The sequence below is a fragment of the Aulonocara sp. 'chitande type north' Nkhata Bay genome, linkage group LG15 (genome assembly GCF_057382095.1).
Source record: "Aulonocara sp. 'chitande type north' Nkhata Bay isolate Kocher_YH1m ecotype deep benthic linkage group LG15, A_spYH_male_GT1.1, whole genome shotgun sequence".
Lineage (NCBI taxonomy): Eukaryota > Metazoa > Chordata > Actinopteri > Cichliformes > Cichlidae > Aulonocara > Aulonocara sp. 'chitande type north' Nkhata Bay.
In genome coordinates, this window is record NC_141358.1 from 27,674,070 (window position 1) to 27,690,724 (window position 16,655).

The window sequence follows — 16,655 nt, forward strand, 5'->3', positions numbered from 1 at the left end:
GAGGGCAACAATAAAGTGTTAATGCTTTACTAATAATATTAACATGAGTAAAAGTCTATATGTTGTGTTTATTTTCATATATATATGTTGTTTGTTTATATTTGTCACCAGCAGTGTGGCTGATTATTTGACTCCAGCTGTTATGGTTAATTACTTTTTCATGATAATGAATAAATAAACTAATAGCTGACATGCTAACTTGCCTTGTTTTGCTTTGTAGTTGCTGTTTTAACTGTATTAACAATGACCGTGTTACTTATTAAGCTCCTCTTCTTTTTTTTTTACTACTTTCTTTTTATTGTTTTTCTTTAAACATTACACAGATGACATAAGAGGTAACAACAAAACAAAACAAAATTAAATAAAATAAAGAAATAAATTAATAAATTAATTTAAAAAGTGAAAAAAGAACATGTTGGGTCACCATGTTTCTACAATTTGATCGTTTTTCATTATCAATGTGATGGTCTTTATCCAGTTTATGTAATCAGTCCATTTCTCCCACTTTCGATGATATTGATCTTCCTGAGTCCTTATTCTGTAAGTCAGTTGTTCCATAATTTGTATTTCGTCTATAATTTTGATCCATTCATCCTGCGATGGTGGGTCTATCTTGTACCAATTTCTTGTGATAGCCTTTTTACAGGCTGCAAGCATAATTTTCAATATGTATCTATTTTCTTTCAACACATTTCCCGTAATGACACCAAGATATAATAATATACAAGACTTGGACACAGTATAACCCAGAATTTTACTTATAACTAAATGGACATCTTCACAAAATTTTGCGATCTTGGGGCAGAACCAGAACACATGGGAATGAGTCACATTTACATCTCTACAGCTTCTCCAACACGGTTGTGGTAATGAAGTGTGTTTGTTCCTAATTTTGGGTGTTATAAAAAATCTTATTACATTTTTCCAGTAATGCAATCTCCAGACACGTGATGATGTTGTTGACTGCTGTGTTTTCCAGATTTCTGACCATTCCTCATCGGATGTGTTCCCTCCCAACTTTCTCTGCCACATCAGTTTTACAGATGTTATTGTACACCCTCTTGCCTCCGTTATATGCTCGTAAATTGTTGAGATTATTCTAAAATTTTTTGCATTGTAGGTTTCAGTTATGGTTTTGATTAGAGATGGCACGATACCACTTTTTTATGTCCGATACCAATACCGATATCATAAATTTGGATATCTGCCGATACCGATATGAATCCGATATAGTGTTTTTTAATCAACAAAACTGTTTTTTAAATATCTTGCTGCATTTTGTATAAGTTCATACTCAAGTTTAAAACAACAACTACACTAAAGCTATTCTGTTATACCTGTATGCAAAAAAAAATATTTCATAGTTCAGCAATACTGATCAATCTAATAAACTTAAACCTACACCATCCTCCCTATTCTGGTATTTTAAAGAGTACTTAGCATAAATATTAAGCAACCTAACTAATAGGGTTCCAACTCCCAGCAACAACAAAAATAAATAAATAAAAAATAGGGAACCACCCCTCACGCTCCACCTCATGATGCTTAATCGACGTAATCAACCTTAATTTGATGCAGTGTGGAAAAAAATACACAGAAATCAATTATTTTTCAAGAAATATTAAATAGATTCAACATCTTTCTTCAACAAAATTGCAGACTGCACAGATGGTACCTTCCCAAAGGAAAAAGTACTATAGCTTACTAGGGTATATTAGACTTAACAGTTACTATATACAATAATGGACTTCTATACATTTTACATCAGATTAAAACTTTGGGTGTAAGATTCAGATAAATATTAAATAATTAAAAGCTCGACATTTTAAATGAGAATAAGAAAGAATAGTATGTCTTTGTGCCCTCTTTTCCCTGTTAATGCCCTATCGGCCCCCCTGGCTAAACTTTGCTAGATCCGCCCCTGCACAGTTACCAGCCGTCAGCTACGTAGAAAAAGATCCTGGTGTAGAAAGTAATAATAAATAAATTCTAACAACAGCTGATCAAGCTTAAACGTGCTGCTGTAGTTCAGCCGCTGGTTTCCTCTGTCTGGTGCAAAGTGGGCCAAAAGCAAACAAGAGACACGGACTCGCGACAGAAAAGCCGATCAGCTGATCATTAAGCAGTTTCATGATTGAAGTAGCAGCCGGAGAGCGAGAGGCAGTCGCTCGTTAAGCTTAACGCAGGAATGCTTTACAAACATTCAGAGATGGACTTACACACTTGCTTTACTTCTCTCGGGGATAACTTTGTCGGAGATGAAATGCGGGGTTGCTAGCGAAGCTCCACATGCTATCCAGACCACCGACAGGTCCCGCATGCCACAGCCGCTCTATCACGTGATGCATACTGCTCCGACGTGCTAATGTTCTGAGGTGAGTTACAGCGTGTTGCAAGTTTTGTGAGGTGCTTTCGTGATATTTAATGGATCGGATTACATTTTTTATTTTTCTCCGATATCCGATCCAGTAATTTAGGTCAGTATCGGACCGATACCGATACGTAATATCGGATCGGTCCATCTCTAGTTTTGATTATTGAATTTTTATCCAGATTTACACTATGTTTTACTTCTTTATTAAAAAAGTCCCTAATCTGCAAATATCTGTAGTGATCTTGATTACTTAGATCATATTTTTGTTTGATCTCCTGGAAGTTCATTGCATTCCCATCTTTAATTAGTGTACATATCACTGTTAATCCATTAGGAATCCACTGTTTAAATCTTTGGTCCATAGAACCAGGGATAAAACCCTTATCATAAGCTATCCATCAAAGCAGTCCGAACTCTTTTTCCAGTTTGTATTTTCGTACCAGATTAAACCATATTTTTAGTGTAAACTGAGTGAATAAATGCAGCTGTTTAATTACACTCATTGCTTCTTCTCTGTCTCCTATAAGGCTTTGGATTTCTCTTCCTTGTACTGATTTTTCTAGATTCTTCTATTTGGCTTCATAATCATTGTCACACCAACAATTTATATGCCTGATTTGTGCAGCATGAAAGTATGCCTCAAGGTTTGGGAGTGCCAAACACCCCTTATCCTTTCTTATCTGTAATGTATCAAATTTGATTCTCGGTCTGTGACCATTCCATATAAACGTGGAAATGATTTTGTCCCATAATCTGAATTGTTTTTCAGGTATGTCAATGGGTAGCGACTGAAAAAGGTAGAGAAGTCGGGGTAGGACACTTACTTTTATGGTCTCTATTTGAGAACCAATGTCTTATGGAAGGGTAGCCCACCAATCCAAATCACTCTTGATTTCCTTATCTAATTTATCGTAATTATGTTTATATTAATCCTCAGCGTCAACCCCAAGATATTTCATTCTTGTTGCTCTCCAATTCAAATTATATTTTTGTATAGTCCATAGTCCAAAAAGGCCCAGACGGACAAGTTCAGGGGGCCGACAGCACAGGAGGCCAAAACAGTTCTGTTCCGGAGGCCGACCATGTGAATGGCAGCGGCAGTGGGGCAGGTCCGGAGGCCGCCCACGCAGTAGGTAGTGGCATGGAAACAGTTCCGGGGACCGACCGTGCGGACGGCAATGGCGGCGTGTAGGAGGTCGTCCTCGCAGAAGGCGGGGGTGGCAACAGAAGTCCGGAGGGCAGCCACGGTGGTGACGATGCCCAACAAGCGGCCTGACAAACGCTCGATGATGTTGAGGCGGTAGTTTGGGACCTGAAGGTGGCGTGATCCCTGCGGGACCAGGCGAGGCGGAGGCTGGACCAGACGAGGCAGAAGCCGAGGCGGAGGCTGGAACAGACGTGGCAGAAGCCGAGGCGGAGGCTGGAACAGAGGTGGCAGAAGCAGAGGCGGAGGCTGGGCCAAACGAAACTGGTGACGCTGAAGAGGAGGCCACTGCAGGGGATGCTGGAGCTGATGCGGGGGCTGGACCAGGCGAGGCAGATGAGGATGAAGCTGAAGCAGAGGCTGGACCAGGGGACGCTGATGAGGATGCCGAAGAGGATGCTGAAGCTGGACCCGGCGACGGCGTGGGTGGACCTGAAGCTGGACCCGGCGACGGCGTGGGTGGACCTGAAGCTGGACCAGGTGACTGCGTGGGTGGAGACACAGAGGCTGCAGCTGGCGAGGATGAAGACACAGAGGCTGCAGCTGGCGGTGGCGTGGAATCCGGAGACGGAGGCGCTGCAGCAGGCAGTGTGGACGAAACTGTGGATGCGGCTGCTGCTGCGGGTGTGGATGAGGCTGCTGGTGGAGCAGCTGGTGGCTGGACGGGCTCCTCGGGCCCCCCAGCTGACGAGGAAGGTCGCTGGACAGGCTCCTCGGGTCCCCCAGCTGGCGAAGCAGGAGGCTGGACAGGCTCCTTGGGCCCCCCAGCTGGCAAAGCAGGAGGCTGGACGGGCTCCTCGGGGCCTCCAGCGAAAACAGTCTCAGGACCAGTGGGCACAGGGGCCCCTGGAACACACAGAACAAAACGTGTCCAGCAACGAGGAAGGTTGCTGGACGGGCTCCTCGGACCCCCCAGCTGACGAGGAAGGTCGCTGGACGGGCTCCTCGGACCCCCCAGCTGACGAGGAAGGTCGCTGGACAGGCTCCTCAGGCCCCCCCAGCTGGCGAAGCAGGAGGCTGGACAGGCTCCTCGGGCCCTCCAGCGAAAACAGTCTCAGGACCAGTGGGCACAGGGGCCCCTGGAACACACAGGACAAAACGTGTCCAGCAACGAGGAAGGTTGCTGGACGGGCTCCTCGGACCCCCCAGCTGACGAGGAAGGTCGCTGGACGGGCTCCTCGGACCCCCCAGCTGACGAGGAAGGTCGCTGGACGGGCTCCTCGGGCCCCCCAGCTGGCGAAGCAGGAGGCTGGACAGGCTCCTCGGGCCCTCCAGCGAAAACAGTCTCAGGACCAGTAGGCACAGGGGCCCCTGGAACACACAGGACAAAACGTGTCCAGCAACGAGGAAGGTTGCTGGACGGGCTCCTCGGACCCCCCAGCTGACGAGGAAGGTCGCTGGACGGGCTCCTCGGACCCCCCAGCTGACGAGGAAGGTCGCTGGACGGGCTCCTCAGACCCCCCAGCTGGCAAAGCAGGAGGCTGGACAGGCCCCTCGGGCCCCCCAGCTGGCAAAGCAGGAGGCTGGACAGGCTCCTCCGGCCCTCCAGCGAAAACAGTCTCAGGACCAGTGGGCACAGGGGCCCCTGGAACACACAGGACAAAACCAGCAGGCACTGGGACCTCTGGCAGGCACAGATCGGAACCAGCAGGCACACGGGCCTCTGGCAGGCACAGATCGGAACCAGCAGGCACACGGGCCCCTGGCAGGGACAGAACAGAACCAGCAGGCACACGGGCCCCTGGCAGGGACAGAACAGAACCAGCAGGCACATGGGCCCCTGGCAGGGACAGAACAGAACCAGCAGGCACACGGGCCTCTGACAGGGACAGTACAGAACCAGGCACACGGGCCTCTGGCAAACACATGGCAGACTGCAGCTGCACAGAGCATTGAGTCTGCTCAGGCAGCAACGGCCGGGTGCGGTCCTCAGCTGGCTCCTTAACCATCAGGGGTCCAGAGTCTGCTGGGGGCTGAAACCCAGCCTCTGGGGAGGCCCTGGAGTGAATCTCAGTCTCAGAACTGGCCAGCTTTTGAGGACTGATAACAATATTGTTTGGTTTGTCTCTCTGATTAGGATTCGAGGTTGTGGAACAGTTCTGTAAGGGTTGGATAGACATAGCTTGCTGTACCGGAGGTGTAGGTGAAGATGATGGCTGTATAGGTGGCTGAGCTGAGGACGACTGAAGAAAAGGTCGGGAAAATGATGGTTGTGAAGTTGGAAACCGAGCTGACGATAAGGCTGATGATTCCTCTACCAACTGAGGTATTGACTGGGCTAAGGATTGAAATAAGGTTTGTAATAAGTCAGGCTGTGGATGTGACTGTGCTATGGGAAGCGAGGCTGAATGTGGTGGAGGTGGCGACTGAGCTTGGGGCCGGGCGGCTAACTGAGCTTGGGGCCGGGCGGCTAACCGAGCTTGGGGCCGGGCGGCTAACCGGGCTTCGGGCCGGGCGGCTAACCGAGCTTCGGGCCGGGCGGCTAACTGAGCTGACATAGCCCCAGAATAAACAGTTCCAGATGAAACAGTCTTAGCTCCTGGGTCTGAAGGAGCATCAGAAGCACAGTCTTTTGAACCAAAGCGGAAACAATTGCTCTCAAAATGAATACTCTCATTTTCTGGAACAGGAGGAACAGAAGTTCTAGAGTTCATGAAGCTGACGTTAGCGGCCTTGGGGGAAACGGTACGTTTATCCCTCGACACAGAAGGCGAATGTAGGGGGACTTTGTCACTCACCCTAGGCGGTTGGTCGAGAAGAGTCCCAGGCTCCTGCTGGAGCCGTGAGTGCTGGCGGCACGTTCGCCGCTTCCAAGTAGAAGAGGGAGCAGCGCTGGCAGAATGCGACAAGGAATGACTCGGCTGTGGCTGCTCCTGCTGTGATGTGGAAACGCTGGGTGAGTCGGGTGGCACTATAATGACCCTAACATCTTGTAGAAAGCTTGAGCTGGTGTAAGCTGGTTGCTCGCGGTCTCATAGTAATCCTCCCGGGACCGGCGGGAGCGTTTTCTGTGAGACCGGGGCATCCGGGGGGAAGAAGCAGGTGAGTGGACCGAAGGGTAAGCAGCTTGTGAGGAACGGCAGCACGGAGGCCCTCCAAGCGCTAGCCGGGTCCCGTCAAAGGCTGAGCTGCGCTTCCTCAGTGAGTCTGCTGGATCCATACTGGTCGCGTCATTCTGTCATGAATCGCTGTGTGGCAGGCAAGCAGGAGTGGTGGACCCAAAATGCAGAACTCAGACACGGAAGTGAAACTTAAAGCGCAGCTTTATTGCTGGGAAAAACCTCGTACAAACTAAACTCACCAAAAGAAAACCAAAAGTCAGAACAGAGGAACCAAGGACTGAAACACTGGAAAGAAACACTAAACTGGAGCAGGAGACCAAACACTAGGAACATAGAAGCAGAACAGCTAGTTGAGGGTACGACGCGACACTGACACAGAGAAACACAGGGCTTAAATACACAGATGGCAGTAATCAAGGGATGAGAGACAGGAGGGGAACACACCTGGGAGAAATCACAGCTGACGAGACAGGGGAAACGTAAACTGAACACACTGACATGAGACATGAACTTTCAGAATAAAACAGGAAACTAACAGACAGAGAACCAGACAGGACACTGAACTTGACAGGCAGACTCATGAGCAGACACAATAACACCATGGACAGACAGAGGGAACACAGAAGTGGGAGCAGGCATGCAAAGAACAGAAACCTAACAAATGGCAAAATCACAACAGAATACACACTCTGAATGAACAAAAGCATAAGGAAACACAAAACACTGAGTCCTCAGACTCAGGACCATGACAGGGCGCTATGAAGATTGCAAACAAGGTAGGAGAAAGGCAGCAGCCCTGTCTGGTAGACTGCTCTAATTTTATGGTCTCAGTTAAACTACCATTTATTCTTATTCTTGCGGTCGGGTTTTGATAAAGTGTTTTAATACATCTGATAGCTTTATCATGAAATCCAACTTTCTCAAGTACGTGATATAGAAAATTTCAATTTATGCTATCGAAAGCCTTTTATGCGTTGAGGCTTATTAAGGCTGCACATTTTCCTTTTTTCGAATATTACTGATAATATATAAAGTTCTCTTTATATTATCTTGGGTTTGACGTCCCTTTATAAAGCCTATCTGGTCTTCATTGATAATATCACTAATAAAATATTCATATATTTTAGAAATAACTGAGGTATATAATTTATAATCAACATTTAGTATTGATATGGGTCTATAATCTGAACAAATCTCGCTGGATTTTTTCTTGGGGATCACTGTTATGACCGCTTCTTTCCATGAAGGGGGCATTTCACCATGTTCGAGTGTATATCTGAATGATTTTTCGAGTAGTGGTATAAGCTGTTCTTTAAAGGTTTTATACCACTAGGATGGTAAACCGTCACTACCGGGAGATTTGTTTGACTTTAATTTATTTATTGCTTTAGCTATCTCTGTTTCCGTGATAGGAGAGGTCAGATAGTCATTATGATTTTTCCCAACTGAGGGTAAATTCAGTTTCTCAAGAAAAGCTTTTATCTGGTCGATGTGAGGGGAGTATGGATGGGTATCGAAACCCGGTTCTTGTTGAGAACCGGTTCCCACTGTTTCAATTCCTTGGAATTGTTTGCCATTTTTGCAAACGATTCCCTTGTCGATTCCAGTCGCCCCGAATGACATCACCACGTTGCGAAGCGTCATTTACCTGGCAGGAAACACGGCGCGAAAGCGGCTCAAACGCTCAAAAGTTTGGTTATACTTTACGAGAATGGATGACAACAGGGCAACTTTTCAGTACTTGAAAAGTAGATATTTCATTTAGGGAAGGAAACACTACGAATATGCAAAAGCGTGTTGAGACCCCTGATTCAGATGTTCCCTTTATATGTGCCTTTTTGAGCAGAGGAACCTTGTGAGCACTTGCGAGCAAGATTTGAGTCCATTACAGCGTAGTATGTTACCAATGGTGTTCTCTGTGACTGTGGCCCAGAGTGCCTTTAGGTCATTAACAAGTAGCCCAAACAAGTCCCATGTAGTTTGGGCTGATTCACCACCTTTCGTGTGATCGTCCTCATGTGGCAAGATATTGCATGAAGCTCAAAGAGAAGAGCGATTAATGATCATTTTACATTTCTTCTATTTTTGAAGAATCACATCAAGAATTGTCCCATTCTTGCTTCTTGCTGATGGTCTTGTACACTGTTAGACTTTTCATCGCCACTTTACGGTAACATACTGGCGTCACTGTTGCCAGCGTCATACCGTGACGCCGTGTTACGGTAGCTTACCGTTCTGCAGGATGATACCGTTTTTGCTGGTGTGGTATAATACTCTTGGACAAATTATGGTAACGCACCGTAGCCTTTTTTACGGTATCTCACTGGCGACAGTGACGCCAGTGAGATACTGTTATGTCGTAAATTACGTCAACAAAGTAACATCATACTGTGATTAAGAAATTGGTATACTACCGTTTATTCACGGTATGTCACTGTAAGCCCGCTGCAAGGTAATAAACTGCAATATATTTACCAGTAACTTACCGTTATCACGCATCATCAGTGCCAAAACTATTCATCTCTGCTAGAGGACACTGTGTCCCAACAGGCGGTCATTTACTGTTTAACAGGTCGTAATTGACCGTAATTTCAGTTAACAGTAACATACTGTAAGAGACTGGAGGGTTCCAAAAAAATTGGATGGATGGATGGATGGATGGATGGATGGATAGATAGATACACACACACAAAATATAATCCATGTGCTTTACACCACTTTATTTATTATCACTGATTTTTCCCTGCTGAAATACACATTTCTAAAATCAAAAACTGAAAAGAACTGAAAACATATTTTCATTGAGGAAGCACTTGTTTTTACTAAACCATGTAATACATTATTTTCATAATTTCATTACATATGCTCAAGTATTGGGTTTTCTTAGTTATATTTTGTAGGGTCTTAAACCTACAATGTGAAGTGCCTTGGCATTCATTTTGTTGGTACCATACAAATAAACTGAATTGTAATGAATATAATATCAAGCCCCACACTTCTGCCTTTATATACACTTTGTCCAAAATACTGGCTCACACCACCAAATCAATGCACAAAGCAGGGTCCACAAGGACATGGATGAGCATGTGTGGTGTGAAGGAACTTGACTGACCTGCACTGAACCCTGATCTTGCTTTGTGGACTGAGTTCATTGATTTGTAAGGTGAGCCAATACATGTGACAATTAAAGTGTAAGTAGCTGAAATAATTTTTAACAAACGGGTAAAAGAAGGAAAAAAAATCAAAACTGTTGCACTCAAAAAACCTATTAGACAGAGACAGCATCTTGCAAGAGTGGCAAGAGAGCTTGTCTTCATTGTTGTTCGTCTTGTGTAAATGTCCAGAAAGCATGGGCCATGGATCATCTGTGGAGACACAGGTACATTGGTCACTTAAATTATACAAGAAATTCACTAAAATGGCAAAAACAGTTACATAATTTGAAGTTCTCCACTCAAATTCAGTAAGCCACTAGAGGAAAGTTGTGACATGAGGGTTAATGTGAACAACCTTTCGCTTCACAGTGGTCCCAGTCTTTCTGCTCGTCCCAACCTTGGAGGTACATTTTGTTCCCTCTTCAGGGTTTATCCTTACAAAAAACCTTGCACACGCTGACTCCTGGTATTCCAGGTTCAATACATAGAATGAACCAAAGAAGACTGACATTGCATCAGCAAAGGTGTTCTCTTTGTCCAGCTCAACAATTACACACCCCTCTACATTCACCATCCAGCAGGTGGTGGTCATTGAACTTTGTCCTTAAATGTATAGGGGCAACATGTTGTCATTATGCAACATAAAATAATTTCAGTACTTCACTTCTTCAAACTGTCTAGATAGTCATAAAGCAAATAGCTACATACAGTTAATTATTAATGGCCTTATGTACATAAGTCCATTTTAACATATTATAATTGTACATAATTGGGAATTATTCTGCACATTAAACACACCTAACAAACAGTCAGCCCATTTAAATTACCGGAGATGAATCAACTGTATGTTATTTTGGAGTTTATAGTTTGTGCTGCTGTTAAACTTTACAGTATTGACTTCAGTATTCCTGCTGTTGGTGTAGCTAGACTACTATGTTGATCAGTAATATCAAATTCAAATTCAAATTCAAATTTTTATTTGTCACGTACACAGTCATACACAGTACGATATGTAATGTGAAATTTGATATTGTTACTTTGCTGGATTCACTGAGAGACATGTCCAACAACCTTGGTTTAGAAAGGAAATTACAGAAATTTGAGCTAACAAAACAGAGATACCTGTGTCCACGAAAAGCTCCTGTGCCAAACAGATATTGCAATATGGTCTAATCAGCTCTATTTCATGAATGACTTCTTACCAAGCATAATCAGCCTTGGGGTGATGGGCAGGTTGCTCTCTGCTTTAAGGGACATCCTGGTAGATGTTTCCTGCCAGAAAAGGGACCAAGACATTTTATGTAACAAATAAAAAAATATAACAGGACAGCAAGCAACAACATTAAACATAGAGCTGTATGAAAGAAGCTTACATCTGCTAAGACAAAGAGGGAGTCTTCATCTTCCTTCTAATACTTCATCATGAGAAGTATGGCTGCTGTGCCAACCTTGTTGTTGGTCAAAACTCCCTCACTTTCTATCTGCTGAAGAAGTGTCCTTATACCAAGGTTCCATTTGAGCTTCTGGCTGGAGAAATAGTTAATAATCCTTCTGTCTTTGGTTATGAGGGCCTGACCTAAGTGCTCACTGATATCGATGCCTGTGAGTTTGTAAAAGTGGTTCGAAAGACCTTTCCGAGTAAACAAGAATGGCCACTGCTCCTGAATTTCAGCTACTGAAAGTGAGGGACAACTGTTGATAAGCTGCCGCTGAGAAATATATGTGAGGCACATGAAGTCATCTACATCAGGTCTCTCCACAGCTCCAGGTCCTTCTGAATTAAAAATTGTTAACAAGATGTGTTTCTTTTCCTCTAAAGAAGCTGGCGTTTCCCCCTCAGGAAGTTCAACTGGCTGCCAATTTATATAACCATAGCTATCAACAAGGCATGTAACTTTTTATGTGAGGTTGCATTACTGTTGGGACTACAGTCTTCCTCATTCCTGGTTCTCTTTGTTTGACGAAGTCTATGTGTTGTATTATCTCGATTAACATGTTCAACTCTAGATTTGATGCTTCTTAGTAGTGAATAATGTCCACAACCCCGTCTTTCTCCCTTTTCAGTAAAATCTGCAAATGTTTGAGGGTATCTGTTTACAATGATCTTAGCAACCTCTTCACAAGATGCACGTTTAGGGTTTCTGCAGTTAACTTGCATGGCCTCCACAACAATTCTAACCATACTTCTCCTGTCCTCTGGATGACCTCTGTCTCCTCATGTGATTGCATGCGACAGTTGGAGTGGAAATCATTCCCAAGCTCCAGAGTAATGGTGTCATTCAAATTCTTTGGTCTGCCATCTAAAAAAAAGAGAGATGGTGTTAGTGTCAGTGTCTACTTTTGTTTCGTGCATTGCACAGCTGCAAAGATCCTGAAATTCCTCTATGATGCTCTGTATAGTGCTGGTTGGCAAGAGCATTTTAGTCTGCATTTTTAAATGACACAAAGTCAACTGTCTTCTAATAGATTAACTGTGTCCTGTCCATGTATTATGGCAAATCCCCCAATTTCTTGTTGCCTTGACTGCTGAACTGTCTACTTATGTTTTCGAGAAATATGGCTGGAAAATGATGTTCGGACACTGAAGTATTTAGAGCAACCTTCAAATGGACATAATGGACACATGGCTTAAAAGCATATTATTAGGTTAGTTCACTGTAGTTAGGCAGAGGTGTCTTAAAAAGTACCACCTTATACAAACCAAATGAAGGTCCAGTATAAGAAAGAATAAGAAGAGAAAAAAGGAACACCCTGCTAAATGAAGTCATTTTTAAACATTACTCTAAATGTAGCCACTAGTTTTTATTGCTGGCCATACAAAAAGTAAGTATGCTTCAATTATATTTCCCAAGTATACCTTACCTATATGTATACTAATAATGCTTCTTGGGACTATATTGGCCCCCGTTTTAGTACATAACAGTATTCTTGAAATTAACTTTTAGATGTACTTTTTGTTCACCATAATTGTACTAGCATAATGTCATAAAGTCTACAAGAGTATAATTAAAATATACTCAACTCTATCACAATACTAACCTTACAAGTATACTATTAATTAATAGTATTAATAATGTTTCACATTGTTTGAATAAACAAATACATTTATTAATATATGAGGTTCCATTCAGTTCAAGGAATTAAATTTTAGTGTGGCTGCAACTTACTCCTTAAGTTAAAAATTATGCTGTATATTGTAGTTTATATGTTATACTACTTTCACAGTGAATCGCATTTTATAGTAAAACACTCTGGATGAGGATTTAAGTAATTAGGGCCCGAGCACTGAGAGTGCGAAGGCCCTATTGTATCTGCTCTGTTTCTTCTTATTATTATTATTAGGGCCCGAGCACTGACAGTGCGAAGGCCCTATTGTATCTGCTCTGTTTATTAGGGCCCGAGCACCGAGAGTGCGAAGGCCCTATTGTATCTGCTCCGTTTATTATTATTATTAGGGCCCGAGCACTGACAGTGCGAAGGCCCTATTGTATCTGCTCCGTTTCTTATTAGGGCCCGAGCACTGACAGTGCGAAGGCCCTATTGTATCTGCTCTGTTTCTTATTATTATTATTCAGGCAAAACAAGGGCCTTTTTGAGGGCCTAAACATGGTCAAAAACTCATGAAATTTTGCACACATGCCAGGTCTGGTGAAAAATTTTGTATTTTAATGGTTTTACATATGAGCACTGGGAAATGGCTCTAGAGCGCCACCTATGCCTTGTTAAATGCAGCCCTACGACCACATCGTTTGAGCTACATGTATAAAATCTGGCACACATGTGTAGCATGCCAAGACGAACAAAAAAGTCTGTGGGCCCATTGACGCAAACCCAACAGGAAGTCCGCAATTTGGAACTGAAGGTGACATTTTGGCTCTAATTTTGCCATTTCCATGCCTCGAACTTTTTCGAACTCCTCCTTGGGATTTGGTCGTATAAGCTTCATCTTTGGTTAGTATAAACTACACACGTGGGCCATGTTAAATTGTGGAGCTTTTGAGTTTTTGTGATACGGTGAGGCCGTGGCGCCACGGCGAATTTTGATGACTCGCCATGAAAATCTTATTGCCTCTCATTCTGTCATACATTGTCCGATCTGGACCAAAGAGCACACATATGATAAGGCTCCAGCCCTGAACATATTTCAACTGCCATATTTGACATCAGGGACAGCGCCACCTAGTGGGAACAGGAAATGTCATGTTTTACACTTTGGGGTATAGTATTGTGATGGGTGACATCTGCAGCCTCAAATTTCTCCAGGAAAGCCTTAAGGAGTTGGTCTTGGGTTACAGTGAAAACTGTGACTTTTCGCAAAAGGGTGTGACCCCAGCGGCATGGCGAATTTTGATGTCACGCCATGAAGAAACAAATTAGTATAACTCAATAAAATCCAGTCTGATCAGTACCAGACTTTACAGGCATGATGTCAGTCCCGCCCTGAACAGATTGACGTGCCCATTGTCAGTAATACGCAGAGCGCCACCTAGTGGCAACAGGAAATGTCATGTCTTTCATTTTGTCATACTGATTTTCACAGGTTCATCGTGGCCACCTCAAAAGCGGTGAATATCACCATCAGTTGCTCATGATGCTTCGGTGCGAAAATTGTGACTTTAAACTGAACGGCGCACCCTGGTGACAACGTGGTTCACCGTGAACAATGAAGTGACGTTTGAGGGGCTTGAAAAGTTTAAAAAGTCTTGAAATTTGGCCCACACCTCCAATGGGACGAAGGCTTTGTTGTTATGTGATCACCTTCCTTGAATAGCGCAAAATGGCTCCACAGCGCCTCCTACAAACTTTCAAAATCATCAGCCCCTGCTCTGTGTTTTATGTATGAGTCTGAAATCTGGGAAGCTTATAGGAGAGATCAAGATGTACAAAAAAGTCTCTTGGAGCAAAATCCCAAATCAAACAGGAAGTCAGCCATTTTAAAATGAATGTGTAATTTTGGCGACATTTTCCCCTCTTTTCAGGCACCGTTCTTTGACGAACTCCTCCAAGAGATTTCATCAGATTGATGCGATTTCCTGTGTGTGGAATCTAAACACCTTTGTGATGTTAAATTGCGAAACTTTTTACGTTCAGGAAACGGGGTGGTCATGGCGGCATGTGGAGTTTCAATCACTCGCCAAAAAGCAGTAATCTGCTGTCACTCGAAAACACAATGTCCAATCTCTCCCAAAGGTCGTAGGCATGATTAGACTCGAGCTCGGATATGTTTGTTATGCCATTTGTACATAATGGTTACACCGCCACCTAGTGGCACGACTATAATCCTGGTTGAATAAGATGAAATGTTAGCTGGTGGTTAAATGCAAGAATTCCATCAACGTGACATCAGATCGGAGGTGCTGGTTTTAGGTGTTGGGCGCGGCTCGACGCGATGGGGTGCGAGGGCCCTCATAACGCTGCTTGCAGCTTTAATTATTATTATTATTCAGGCAAAACAAGGTCCTTTTTGAGGGCCTAAACATGCTCAAAAACTCATGAAATTTTGCACACATGCCAGGTCTGGTGAAAAATTTTGTATTTATTGGTTTTACATATGGGCATGTGAAAATGGCTCTGTAGCGCCACCTATGCCTTGTAAAATACAGCCCTATGACCACATCGTTTGAGCTACATGTATGAAATCTGGCACACATGTGTACCATGCCAAGACAAACAAAGAAGTCTGTGGGCCCATTGAGGCAAACCCAACAGGAAGTCCGCAATTTAGAAGTGAAGGTGACATTTTGGCTGTAATTTTGCCATTTCCATGCCTCGAACTTTTTCGAATTCCTCCTTGGGATTTGGTCGTATAAGCTTCGTCTTTGGTCAGTGTATAAACTACACACCTGGGCCATGTTAAATTGCGGAGCTTTTGAGTTTTCGTAATACGGTGAGGCCGTGGCGCCACAGCGAATTTCGAGAATTCGCCATGAAAATTGTATTGCCTCTCATTCTGTCATAAATTGTCCAATCTGGGCCAAAGAGCACACATATGATAAGGCTCCACCCCTGAACATTTTTCAACTGCCATATTTGACATCAAAGACAGCGCCACCTAGTGGGAACAGGAAATGTCATGTTTTACACTTTGGGGTACAGTATAGTGATGGGTGACATCTGCAGCCTCAAATTTCTCCAGGAAAGCCTTTTCCCTGTCTTGGGTTACAGGGAAAACTGTGACTTTTCGCAGAAGGGTGTGACCCCGAAAGCATGGCGAACTTTGATGTCTCGCCATGAAGATGTCATGGTCCTGGGTCGGTGACCCAGCGCTTTTAGTTTGTTATCATTTTCTAGATGATGATTGTTTAGGTTCTGTGTTATATTCGGTCTGCCTCTGAGTCTGCGTCTGTATCTGTCTGTCTATGGTGTCACCCCATCTGTTTGTGAATCTGTCTGTTTAGTTCAATGTCTTGTCTGGTTCCATGTGTCTGAGTTTCCTGTTTTATTGTGAAGGTCCGTGTCGTATGTGAGTGTGATCAGTTTACGTTTCCCCTGTCCCGTCAGCCCAGATTCCTCCCAGCTGTGTTGCCCACTTGTCTCTCATCCCCTGATTACTGGTGTGTGTATTTAAGCCCTGTGTGTTTTCCTGCCTGTTGCCGGTTCGTCTGTGTTCCTCCGTGTCAGTCTGTGTTACTCGGTGTCCTGCTCGTCTCTCTGCCTCTCATCCCTTTTTGTATCATCTCAGGTTTGTCATTTAGCTTTCCCAGTTCAGGTCTTTAGTTTTGTCTTCCCTCTTGCCTGTTTGCCTTCTCACTCCTGTATAAATAAACTCACCGGCATCTTATCCACTGCCTGCATCTTGGGTCCTCCTTCTAACTCCACACGGCTCGCCTCGGCAGCCGTGACAGTACGAACCGGCCACT

At 44.0% G+C, this 16,655-nt stretch overlaps 1 pseudogene; it reads right to left on the reverse strand.

Annotated features, from left to right (window-relative positions):
- Positions 1–9,896: 9,896 nt before the first annotated feature.
- Positions 9,897–11,977, reverse strand: LOC147313286 (uncharacterized; annotated as a pseudogene).
- Between the last annotated feature and the right edge of the window lie 4,678 nt (positions 11,978–16,655).